Raw genomic sequence first — 11,804 nt, 5'->3', positions numbered from 1 at the left:
TTTTCACTTGATAATGAGTAGTAGGCCTAACTAATTATTCAGAAAAAGCAAAATCCTGTGTAACACCTAGTAACTACATTGTATTTATGCAGATATTACATGTACTCTGTGGTGTACTAGTGTGTTTATTTCTCACTTGGATGGCACTTTCAGAAGCTGACTAATAGATTGTTAGGATGGGTAACATACTTTGTAGGTACACTATAATTAGATATAGATAGATATAGGTCTGTTGCAGTTTGGGTCTAGAGTGTCTCCCACTTTGAAGAGGGGGATGAACGTGGCAGCTTTCCAATCTTTGGGGATCTCAGACGATACAAAAGAGAGGTTGAACAGACTAATAATAGGGGTTGCAAAAATTTCAGCAGATACTTTTAGAAAGAGAGGGTCCAGATTGTCTAGCCCGGCTGATTTGTAGGAGTTCAGAATTTGCAGCTCTTTCAGAACATTACTAATTATACAGAAATAGCAAAATCATGTGTAACACCTAGTAACTACATTGTATTTATGCAGATTTTACATGTACTCTGTGGTGTACTAGTGTGTTTATTTCTCACTTGGATGGCACTTTGAGAAGCTGACTAATAGATTGTTAGGATGGGTAACATACTTTGTAGGTACACTATAATTACAAGTGAGTACCCCTCAAGATACACAAATCCTGTGTAACAACTAGTAATTGCATTGTACTTATGTGAGTATTACATGTACTTTATGGTGTACTAGTGTGTTTATTCTCCCACTTGGATGGTGCTTCCAGAAGCTTAAAAGATGAGGGCCAGGTTCTCAGGATGCCCATTTTACTGAATAAGTACACATTAATTACAAGTAAGTACCCCTCAAGATACACTGTAACGGCAGATTTCCTCCTCTTCATCTGAAGAGGTGTAGCAAGGACCGGACCAATATGCAGCATGCTAAGTGTTCATGTTTTAATAGAAAAGACTGAACATGACACAAATACAAAATAACAAAGTGAAATGGAAACAAAACAGTCCCGTGTGGCACAAACACTGACACAGGAAACAAACACCCACCCACCAACAGTGAAACCCAGGCTACCTAAATATGATTCTCAATCAGAGACAACTAACGACACCTGCCTCTGATTGAGAACCATACTAGGCCAAACACAGAAATAGAAAAACATAGAAACACAAAACATAGACTGCCCACCCCAACTCACGCCCTGACCGTACTAAATAAAGACAAAACAAAGGAAAATAAAGGTCATACACATCATTTTAACTAGCTAAATCCAGTGTAACAACTAGTAATTACATTGTACTTACATCTGTTTTCATAAACTCAACCAAGTTAACCCAGATGGTAGGCTTTATTTTGGGGGTAAGCACGAGCAACAATGTTCACTAGAGATACACTGAACAAAATAAAAAACACAAAATGCACCAATTTCAAAGATTTTACTAATTTACAGTTCATATAATGAAATCAGTCAATTTACATTTTTTAATTAGGCCCTAATCTATGGATTTCAAATGACTGGGAATACAGATATGCATCTGTTGGTCACAGATACCTTAAAAAAAGGCAGGGGTGTGGATCAGAAAACCAGTCAGTATCTGTTGTGATCACCATTTACCTCATGCAGAGTGATACATCGCCTTTGCATAAAGTTGATCAGGTTGTTGATTGTGGCCTGTGGAATGTTGTCCCACTCATCTTCAATGGCGGTGCGAAGTTGCAGGATATTGGTGGAACTGGAACGCACTGTCACCAAAGGTCGATCCAGAGCATCCCAATCATGTTCAATGGATTACATGTCTGGTGAATATGCAGGCCATGGAAGATCTGGGACATTTTCAGCTCCCAAGAAATGTATACAGATCGTTGCGACATGGGGCTGTGCATTATTATGCTGAAACATGAGGTTATGGCGGGGTATGAATGACACGACAATGGGGCCTCAGGATCTCGTCACGGTCTCTCTGTGCATTGAAATTGCCATTGATAAAATGCAATTGGGTTTGTTGTCCGTAGCATATGCCTGTCCATACCATAATCCACACCACTATGGGGCACTATTTTCACAACGTTGACATCAGCAAGCAGCTCACCCATACGACTTCATACATGCTGTCTACCAGATGCCCGGTACAGTTGAAACTGTGATTCATCTGTGATGAGCCAGTGGCAATCGAAGGTGAGCATTTGCCCACTGAAGTCGGTTATGATGCCGAACTGCAGTCAGGTCAAGTGAGGATGACGAGCATGCAGATGAGCTTCCCTGAGACTGTTCCTGACATTTCATGAAGCCATTTATTTTCTTCAGCTGTCCAGGTGGCTGGTCTCAGATGATCCCGCAGGTAAAGAAGATGGATGTGTAGGTCCTGGTTACACGCTGTCTGCGGTTGTGAGGCCGGTTGGACATGCTGCAAAATTCTCTAAAATGACAGAGGCGGCTTATGGTAGAGAAATTAACATTAAATTCTCTGGCAACATCTCTGGTGGACATTCCTGTTGCCAGCATGCCAATTGCAAGGTCCCTCAAAATTTTGTTGTGTGACAAAACTGCACATATTAGTGGCCTTATTTTGTATTTAGCACAAGGTGTACCTATGTTTTTTACTTAATTTTATTTCACCTTTATTTAACCAAGTAGGCTAGTTGAGAACAAGTTCTCATTTACAACTGCGAACTGGCCAAGATGAACAAAAGCAGAGTTACACATGGAATAAATAAACATGAAGTCAATAATACAGTTGTCACGCCCTGACCTTAGAGGGCCATTTTATTTCTCTATTTGGTGAGATCAGGGTGTGATGTGGGGTGGGCATTCTATGTTTTGTATTTCTTTGTGTTTGGCCGAGTGTGGTTCCCAATCAGAGGCAGCTGTCTATCGTTGTCTCTGATTGGGAATCATACTTAGGTAGCCTTTTTCCCACCTATGTATGTCGTGGGATCTTGTTTTTCTACAGCTCTTGTAGCCTACGGAACGGTACGTTCGTTTTGGTTTCACTTTGTTATTTTGTTGCTGGTTCTCATTTAATAAATATGATGACCACAAATTACGCTGCGCCTTGGTCTCCTTCAAACAACACACGTTACAACAGTAGAAAAAAGTCTATATACAGTGTGTGCAAATGAGGTAGGATAAGGGAGGTAAGTAAATAAATAGGCCATAGTGGCGAAATAATTACAATAGAGCAATTAAACAGTGGAGTGATAGATGTGAAGAAGATGAGTGTGCAAGTAGAGATACTGGGGTGGAAAGGAGCTAAATAAATCAAATAACATTATGGGGGATGAGGTAGTTTGATGGGCTATTTACAGATGTAAAGGGCAATGTACAGGTGCAGTTATCTGTGAGCTGCACTGATAGTTGGTGCTGAAAGTTAGTGAGGGAGATTTGACTCTCCAGCTTCAGTGATTTTTGCAGTTCTTTCCAGTCATTGGCAGCAGAGAACTGGAGCGTGTGCTATGGGTGGGTGCTGCTATGGTGACCAGTGAGCTGAGATAAGGTGGGGCTTTACATAGCAAAGACTTATAGATGACCTGGAGACAGTGAGTTTGGCGACGAATATGAAGCGAGGGGCAGCCAACGAGAGCATACAGGTCACAGTGGTGGGTAGTATATGGGGTATTGGTGACAAAATGGATGGCACTGTGATAGACAGCATCCATTTTGCTGAGTAGAGTGTTGTAGGCTATTTTGTAAATGACATCGGTGAAGTCACGGATCGGTAGGATAGTCAGTTTTACGAGGGTATGTTTGGCAGCATGAGTGAAGGATTCTTGTTGCGAAATAGGAAGCCAATTCTAGATTTAATTTTGGATTGGAGATGCTTAATGTGAGTCTAGAAGGAGAGTTTACAGTCTAACCAGACACCTAGATATTTGTAGTTGTCCACATATTCGAAGTCAGAACCGTGTGATGATGCTGGACAGGCAGGCAGGTGTGGGCAGCGATCGGTTGAAGAGCACGCATTTAGTTTTACTTGCATTTAAAAGCAGTTGGAGACCACAGATGAAGAGTTGTATGGTATTGAAGCTCGTCTGGATGTTAGTTAACAGAGTGTCCAAAGAAGGGCCAGAAGTATACAGAATGGTGTCGTCTGCGTAGAGGTGGATCAGATAATCACCAGCAGCAAGAGTGACATCATTGATGTACACTGAGAAAAGAGAATTGAACCCTGTGGCACCCCCATAGAGACTGCCAGAGGTCTGGACAACAGGGCCCCCGATTTGACACACTGAAATCTGTCTGAGAAGTAGTTGGTGAACTAGGATAGGCAGTCATTTGAGAAACCAAGGCTGTTGAGTCTGCCGATAAGAATGTGGTGTTTGACAGCGTTGAAAGCTATGGCCAGGTCGATGAATACAGCTGCACAGTATATTGTCTCTTTTCAATGGCAGTTATGATATCATTTAGGACCTTGTGTGTTGCTGAGGTGCACCCATGACCAGCTCAGAAATCAGATTGCATAGCGGAGAAGGTACGGTGGGATTCGAAATGGTCGGTGATCTGTTGGTCAACTTGGCTTTCGAAGACCTTAGAAAGGCCGAGTAGGATAGATATAGGTCTGTTGCAGTTTGGGTCTAGAGTGTCTCCCCGTCTGCAGAGGGGGATGAACGTGGAAGCTTTCCAATCTTTGGGGATCTCAGACGATACGAAAGAGAGGTTGAACAGACTAATAATAGGGGTTGCAACAATTTCAGCAGATACTTTTAGAAAGAGGGTCCAGATTGTCTAGCCCGGCTGATTTGTAGGAGTTCATAATTTGCAGCTCTTTCAGAACATCAGCTATCTGGATTTCGGTGAAAGAGAAATTGGGAAGCTTGGGCAAGTTGCTGTGGTAGGTGCAGGGCTGTTGACCGAGGCACGTGTAGCCAGGTGGAAAGCATGGACAGCCGTGGAAAAATGCTTCTTGAAATTCTCAATTATCATGGATTTATCGGTGGTGACAGTGTTTCCTAATTTCAGCTGGGAGGAGGTGTTCTTATTATACATGGTCTTTACAGTGTCCCAGAACTTTTTGGAGTTTGTGCTACAGGATGCAAATTTCTGTTTGAAAAAGCTATCCTTTGCTTTCCTAACTGCCTGTGTATATTGGTTCCTAATTTCCCTGAATAGTTGCATATCGCGGGGGCTATTCAATGCTAATGCAGTACACCACAGGATGATATTGTGCTGGTAAAGGGTAGTCAGGTCTGGAGTGAATCAAGGTCTATATCTGTTCCTGGTTCTAAATTTTTTTAATGGGGCATGCTTATTTAAGATAGTGAAGAAAGCACTTTTAAAGAATAACCAGGCATCCTCTACTGTCGGAATGACTTTAATATCCTTCCAGGATACCCAGGCCAGGTTGATTAAAAAGGCCTGCTCACTGAAGTGTTTTAGGGAGCGTTTGACAGTGATGAGGGGTGGTCATTTGACCGCAGACCCATTATGGACACAGGCAATGAGGCAGTGATCGCTGAGATCCTGGTTGACAACAGCAGAGATGTATTTGGAGGGCAGGTTTGTTAGGATGATAAGTATGAGGGTGACTGTGTTTACGGATTTGGGGTTGTACCTGGTAGGTTCATTGATAGTTTGTGTGAGATTGAGGGCGTCAAGCTTAGATTGTAGGATGGCCGGGGTTTTAAGCATGTCCCAGTTTAGGTCACCGAACAGCACAAGCTCTGAAGATAGATGGGGGGCAATCAATTCACATATAGTGTCCAGGGCACAGCTGGGGGCAGAAGATGGTGTATAGCAAGCAGCAACAGTGAGAGACTTGTTTCTGGAAGGTGGATTTTTAAAAGTAGAAGCTCAAATTGTTTGGGACCAGACCTGGATAGTAAGACAGAACTCTGCAGGCTATCTCTGCAGTAGATTGCAACTCCGCCCCCTTTGGAAGTTCTATCTTGTCGGAAAATGTTATACTTAGGGATGGAAATTTCAGGGTTTTTGGTAGTCTTCCTAATTCAGGATTCAGACATGGCTAGGACATCCGGGTTGGCAGAGTGTGCTAAAGCAATGAATAAATCAAACTTAGGAAGGAGGCTTCTAATGTTAACATGCATGAAACCAAGGTTTTTACGGTTACAGAAGTCAACAAATGAGAGCGCCCGGGAATGGGAGTGGAGCTAGGCACTGCAGGGCCTGGATTAACCTCTACATCACCAGAGGAACAGAGGAGGAGTAGGATAAGGGTATGGCTAAAGGTTATAAGAACTGGTCGTCTAGTTCGTTCGTAACAGAGTTAAAGGAGCAGGTTTCTGGGCACGGTAGGATAGAATCAAGGGAAAATGTACAGACAGAGGTATGATAGGATGTGAATGCAGTGGAGGTAAACCTATGCATTGAGTGGCGATGAAAGAGATATTGTCTCTAGAAACATAATTTAAACCAGGTGAGGTCACCGGATGTGTGGGAGGTTTAACTCAAGGGTTAGCTAATGCATATTGAGCAGGGCTAGAGGCGCTACAGTGAAATAAGGCAATAATAACTAAACAAAACAGCAGTGGACAAGGCATATTGACATTAGGGAGAGGCATGTGTAGCATACGTAGCCAAGATTATTACCTATGTAATAATCATGCTGTTTAACCAGATTCTGGATATGCCACACTTGTCAATTGGATGGATTATATTGGAAAATGAGAAATGCCTACTAACAGGGATGTAAACAAATGTATGCAATTCTTTTTTTGATTAATTTTGTTCTCCAACTTTGTTATGGATACCACACGTGCCATTATCCAGCAGATCATCATCAGTGCCATTATCAAATATATTGCTAATTGTGTATTTCGACACAGCCCTCACCCTTTGACTCCTTGACAATCAAGGAGATGTTTGTTTTAATCTGTTTAGTTGATCAAAGATTATGCTGACAAAACCAGGAGGGACAGCAATGCTGAAGGGGTATGAAGACACTGGGACAATGAAGAAGGCAGATGGTGAACATTCTTACATCACATAAAGTATGACCTAGTTCGAGGAGTATGTTTATGATGTGAAATTTTAGGATCATTTGTCCATCTTACATTGTTCTTTCACATCTGTTCTTATTCAGATTAAGGGGTGTACTGTATGAATGGTGGAAAAAAAAAACATTATAATCCAATTCAAAGTTCAATTAAAATTACTGTACTATATTTGTCCGCAAGGAACTTCATTTGTAAAATGGTACATTACACACATGACATGACACATGACACAGGCACATACAACACATAGAAAAACATTCAGAGCAATAAATACATCTAAAATCAGAGTAGAAAGACACTGAGGTAGAGGGTGTTGTTCACAAATATCCTTTAAAAGTCTAGTCCATAAGAGTCGGCAATCCATAAGAGCAGACAAACTCGAAATCTTTGCCTGCAATGACTCTTCACTTGGGTCCTTGTAGGGAACTTAAAACACTTGAACAAAATGTTGGTGATGAGTTCATTTGATGCTAATATCAGCAATTCTTGCTTAGAGAGTGGGACAGTGACATGTCTTCCTTTCTAGTCCTGTTATCAGGGAGCCTGCTGAAAGGAAGAAAATACAGAAGATCAGCGCAGCTCACACCATTGAACATCTGGTTGTATTTCACAAGGTATGTGGCAGATGTCAACTTCTTTGAGCTCAGTATGTGAATCAAATTCCAACAAAGAAGTGGAACTAGGTAATCATGTTGTATGCATGTGTGTCAAATTGAATATGAAACCCTTTATCCTAACACATGACAAAGATATCTTTTGAACTTTCTTTACCTCAGCATAACAGCATTGTTGAATGTCTTTCTTTTCTTTTTTCCTAAGTCCTGTAGGAGCCTAGATGAGTACCTGGAGACGAAGGAAGACGGCAGCCATACCTACTCACCTCAGGATCCAGCAAGCAGGCCATCAGCAACTTCTACATTGTCATGTAGAATTATTGGCAGCATTTGACTACATTTTCAAAGCTAATCTTGATTTCAATGTAAGCTACAATGAGTTAATCAGCAACATGAACACATTTCTCCAGACAACAGTCTACAGCATTGATTTTGGCAACACAAGAGAGAGCCCTAAATCTGGGACCTTGTCGGACCCCCCTTTGCCTCCAGAAAATGATTAATTTTTCAGGCCAGTCTAACGGTTTTGACTTGAAGTTATTATTTATAGGGGTGCCAGGTAGGTTGTGCCTACCAGAGAAAACATTGGTTTCTCCTTTTAGTTTGAGACGGTCACTGAGACGGTTCAGAATAATTCAGGGCCGTCACAAGTCTTACAAGTTGTCCAAGGAGATGTTGGCCCATGCTGACGCAATTGCATCACGCGGTTGCTACAGATTGGACGGTGGTACATTAATGCTGCGAACAGCCCATTCCATCTCATCCCGAAGATGTTCTAGTCTAATGGGTTGAGGTCTGGGAACTGCGCAAGCCACTCAAATAAACTGAACTCGCTTTCATGTTCCAGGCAATGTTTTTCCACTCTTCAGTTGTCCAGTGTTGGTGATCGTGTGCCCACTGGAACCACTTCTTCTTGTTTTTAGCTTATAGGAGTGGAACTCGGTGTGGTCATCTGCTGCAATAGCCCATCCGTGACAAGGATTTGTCTGTGGCCCGCCTGTTAGCTTGCAAAGTTCACATTTTTTTCAGCCTATGTATTGCTATATTGCTCTACAACCAGTTAATTCATATACCTTGCGACTGTGATATATAGGCCTGAAGAGCAAGACAATAAGAAGACCCAGTGGCAGAATAAATTCAACCACTTCTTTGTTTTAGCACAAAACCGGATAGGGATGGGATGAGATGGGATGAGATGGAATGGGCTGTTCTCTGTTCAGTGAAGTCCACAAAGCATATTGCATGTATAATAACAGACAGTTAATCACCCACAGCATGGTCAAGCAAGTTCATGTTTCCGCCATTTTAAGACCACTAAACAGCTATTGATTGAGAACCACAGAGAGTTACCGCAAGTTATTCCGGCACCATTTCAACTTCAACACCATGAAATCACATTGGTACATTTTCTTTATGCTTCTTTGTCAAGGGAGGCCAGATTCCTTCTGGCAGCAACAATGTCATACTCGTTTGGAGCAGACAGCATCAGATAGATGGCCTACACGTAGAGCGACAAAGGGGCCCTGTTTCGCTTGCTCGGATGATTTCTCCTGTGAGATACATTCAGCCTATTTGAATTAAAGGAAAATTATGAAACGTAGACAGACAAAAGACAAGTAATTGTGTGTTTTTTTGTGTGATTGATATTTTTTGGGGGGTTTACTGGCTTCCCTTTGCATCCATGAATGCACACCACTGTGCAGCTGGCACATTAATTTGGCAAATTAAGTTTTTGCATGGCTTGTATCCTGGAATAATTTTGTTTGATATGTGCTCAAGATGGATGTTCATTGCAATTCAAAAGTTTTGCACATTTTAGAAAGCACTTGATAAAAAACTATGAGAATGATATTCAGCATCATCAAGTAATGATGGCAACACGCCCACAACTCCACAATCTGAGAATGTGATTGAAGAGACCTCGCAAGAGAGTGACTCTGATTCAGACCTCAATTTGTCCATCAACCTGCAATGTCTCATATCTCAAAAGACCAGTCTAAAGAAATGTGTGCATCTATTATTGCTAAGTTACAGGGCAGTGGTGTTGCTAAGAATGTTGTACTGTCTATTGTTGAAAGCACGGAAGAGTATGTGAATGAAGGTCACAGAGAAGTCTCAGGGAACAAGTATTGAGTGTGGTCCCTCCTAACAATCCCAGTAGAAGCTCAGTAGAATAAGTTTTTAACAATGTGCATAATCCTTTCACTGACTTAAACACAGATGCTAAATATGTGAAGTATTTCAGAGAAAAATGTGGGGTTGTCGAACCTCTGGAAGTGCACTTAGAAGTGAGATATGATTAAAAGACAAACAAAGTAACTGGAATGAATGAGGATGAATGAAATCACATTCAGATGTCTTTTCATAGTGGCATGAATCATGATTTTTCTGATGGAAAGTACGACCGAAACCATCCATTGTATTCAAAGTATGAAAATGACCTGCAAATTCAAGTTTATTATGATGACTTTGAAACTGTAAACCCATTAGGGTCTAAACATGGCATTCATAAACTTGATGTCTATATTTCACTCTCCATAATTCTCCACCACCCCAGAATTAATCTCTGCTGAATATCCATCTTATTGCATTGTTCCACTCTCAAGATGGGAAGAAGTATGGCATTGACAGAATTCTAAGTCCATTTGTTGAAGATGTAAAAGTATTGGAACAGAGTGGATTGAAAGTGTTGTTCACTGATAAATCTACTATGGTACCATTGCACAGATTACGTGTGACAATTTATGTTTAAATTGCATTCTTGGTTATGTGGAACCTTTCAGTGCCAACTACTACTGCAGGATGTGCCTCACTGACAAGGTCACGGCTCAGGGGGTAGTCAGTCCGCACCAAAACATTGAATGAGGGGCATTACATCTTGCTTAGAATCCAGGTGACAGTTCTTGTTGCAGAATCAAACACAACAGTTTAGTCAATTCCTTGACATCAATGTATCAGATAACTCGTAATTCATTCTGAAAATGTAATTCATTATGTTGGACATAATGAATTACATTTTAGAGGGTGTAGGACAGTATGAGATCAAGCTGCTCTTTGAATATTTAGTAAGAACTTTCCAATGAAAACATTATTAAATGAGTTTATACATTCAGCTATGGCTATATGGACAAAAATAACCACAAGACAAAGTTAAGCCTACAACACAGCGGTAATGGCATCGGGATTAATGCCAGTCGAACAATGTCTTTTATGAGGAACATTCATCTAATATTTGGTGATGTTGGTCCCAGAAGGAGATAGACACTGGCATTTGATGTTGCTGCTGTTGGACATCTTCAACATGTATTTTCTCCCAGCATCACTGAGGGGATGACTGTATTTTTTAAGCATGTTATCCCAGAGCATCATATATTGTTTACAGAGTTAGTTGTATCCGCTGAATTATCTGATTACGAAGCATCACTTCATGATCCACTAGCCAGAATCTATACGAGAAATTGGTCCATTGGTACATGTTTCAGGTCTAGCATGAAACATTTAAAGAATGTAACCAAATCCCTCGCTAGTAAACACCAAGTGGTCATTGCATATCATTGAGAATTAGTCTGGGCATTTCAAAACTCAAATGTTGAATGACATTGAAAATTTAAAATTGATCTCAGAGAATTTTCAGTTTGATGTGTCCTGTTCAATATGGGTCACACCCTAGTCGTGTGATGGTATTGAGTATTGCACTGGCCTTGTCTGTTCAAATGTAGTGGGTGAGAGGCCTGTGTTCAGTAAGATTGTTGGCATATACAGTACAAGTCAAAAGTTTGGACAAACCTACTCAAAAAAGGGTTTTTCTTTATTTTTGCTATTCTCTACATAGTAGAATAATAGTGAAGACATCAAAAACATGAAATAACACGGAATCATGTAGCAACCAAACAAGTATTAAACAAATCAAAATATATTTTAGATTCTTCAAAGTAGCCACACTTTGCCTTGTTGACAGCTTTGCACACTCTGGGCATTGTTTCAAACAGCTTCATGAGGTACTCACCTGGAATGCATTATTAACAGGTGTGCCTTGTTAAAAGTACATTTGTGGGATTTCTTTCCTTAATAATACGTTTGAGCCAATCAGTTGTGCTATGACAAGGTAGGGGTGGTATACAGGAGATAGCCCTATTTAGTAAAAGACCAAGTCCATATTATGGCAAGAACAGCTCAAACAAGCAAAGAGAAATGACAGTCCATCATTACCTGAAAACATGAAGGACAGTCAAACCAGAAAATAACTTTGAA

At 40.9% G+C, this 11,804-nt stretch overlaps 1 long non-coding RNA gene across 2 annotated transcripts; it reads left to right on the top strand.

Annotated features, from left to right (window-relative positions):
• The first annotated feature begins 2,922 nt into the window (after positions 1–2,922).
• On the top strand, positions 2,923–11,384 carry LOC110504307. 2 transcript variants are annotated; one of them, XR_005041244.1, is made up of 4 exons: positions 2,923–2,959; positions 6,799–6,909; positions 7,466–7,553; positions 7,759–11,384. It is a non-coding gene; the product is annotated as an uncharacterized LOC110504307 (long non-coding RNA). The 2 variants fall into 2 exon arrangements; XR_002470574.2 differs by having other exon boundaries at positions 2,925–2,959; positions 6,824–6,909.
• The last annotated feature ends 420 nt before the right edge of the window (positions 11,385–11,804 follow it).

The sequence above is a fragment of the Oncorhynchus mykiss genome, chromosome 31 (assembly GCF_013265735.2).
Source record: "Oncorhynchus mykiss isolate Arlee chromosome 31, USDA_OmykA_1.1, whole genome shotgun sequence".
NCBI lineage: Eukaryota > Metazoa > Chordata > Actinopteri > Salmoniformes > Salmonidae > Oncorhynchus > Oncorhynchus mykiss.
Note: the sequence above shows the minus strand (reverse complement) of the source record. Positions and strands in the feature narration are given on the sequence as shown.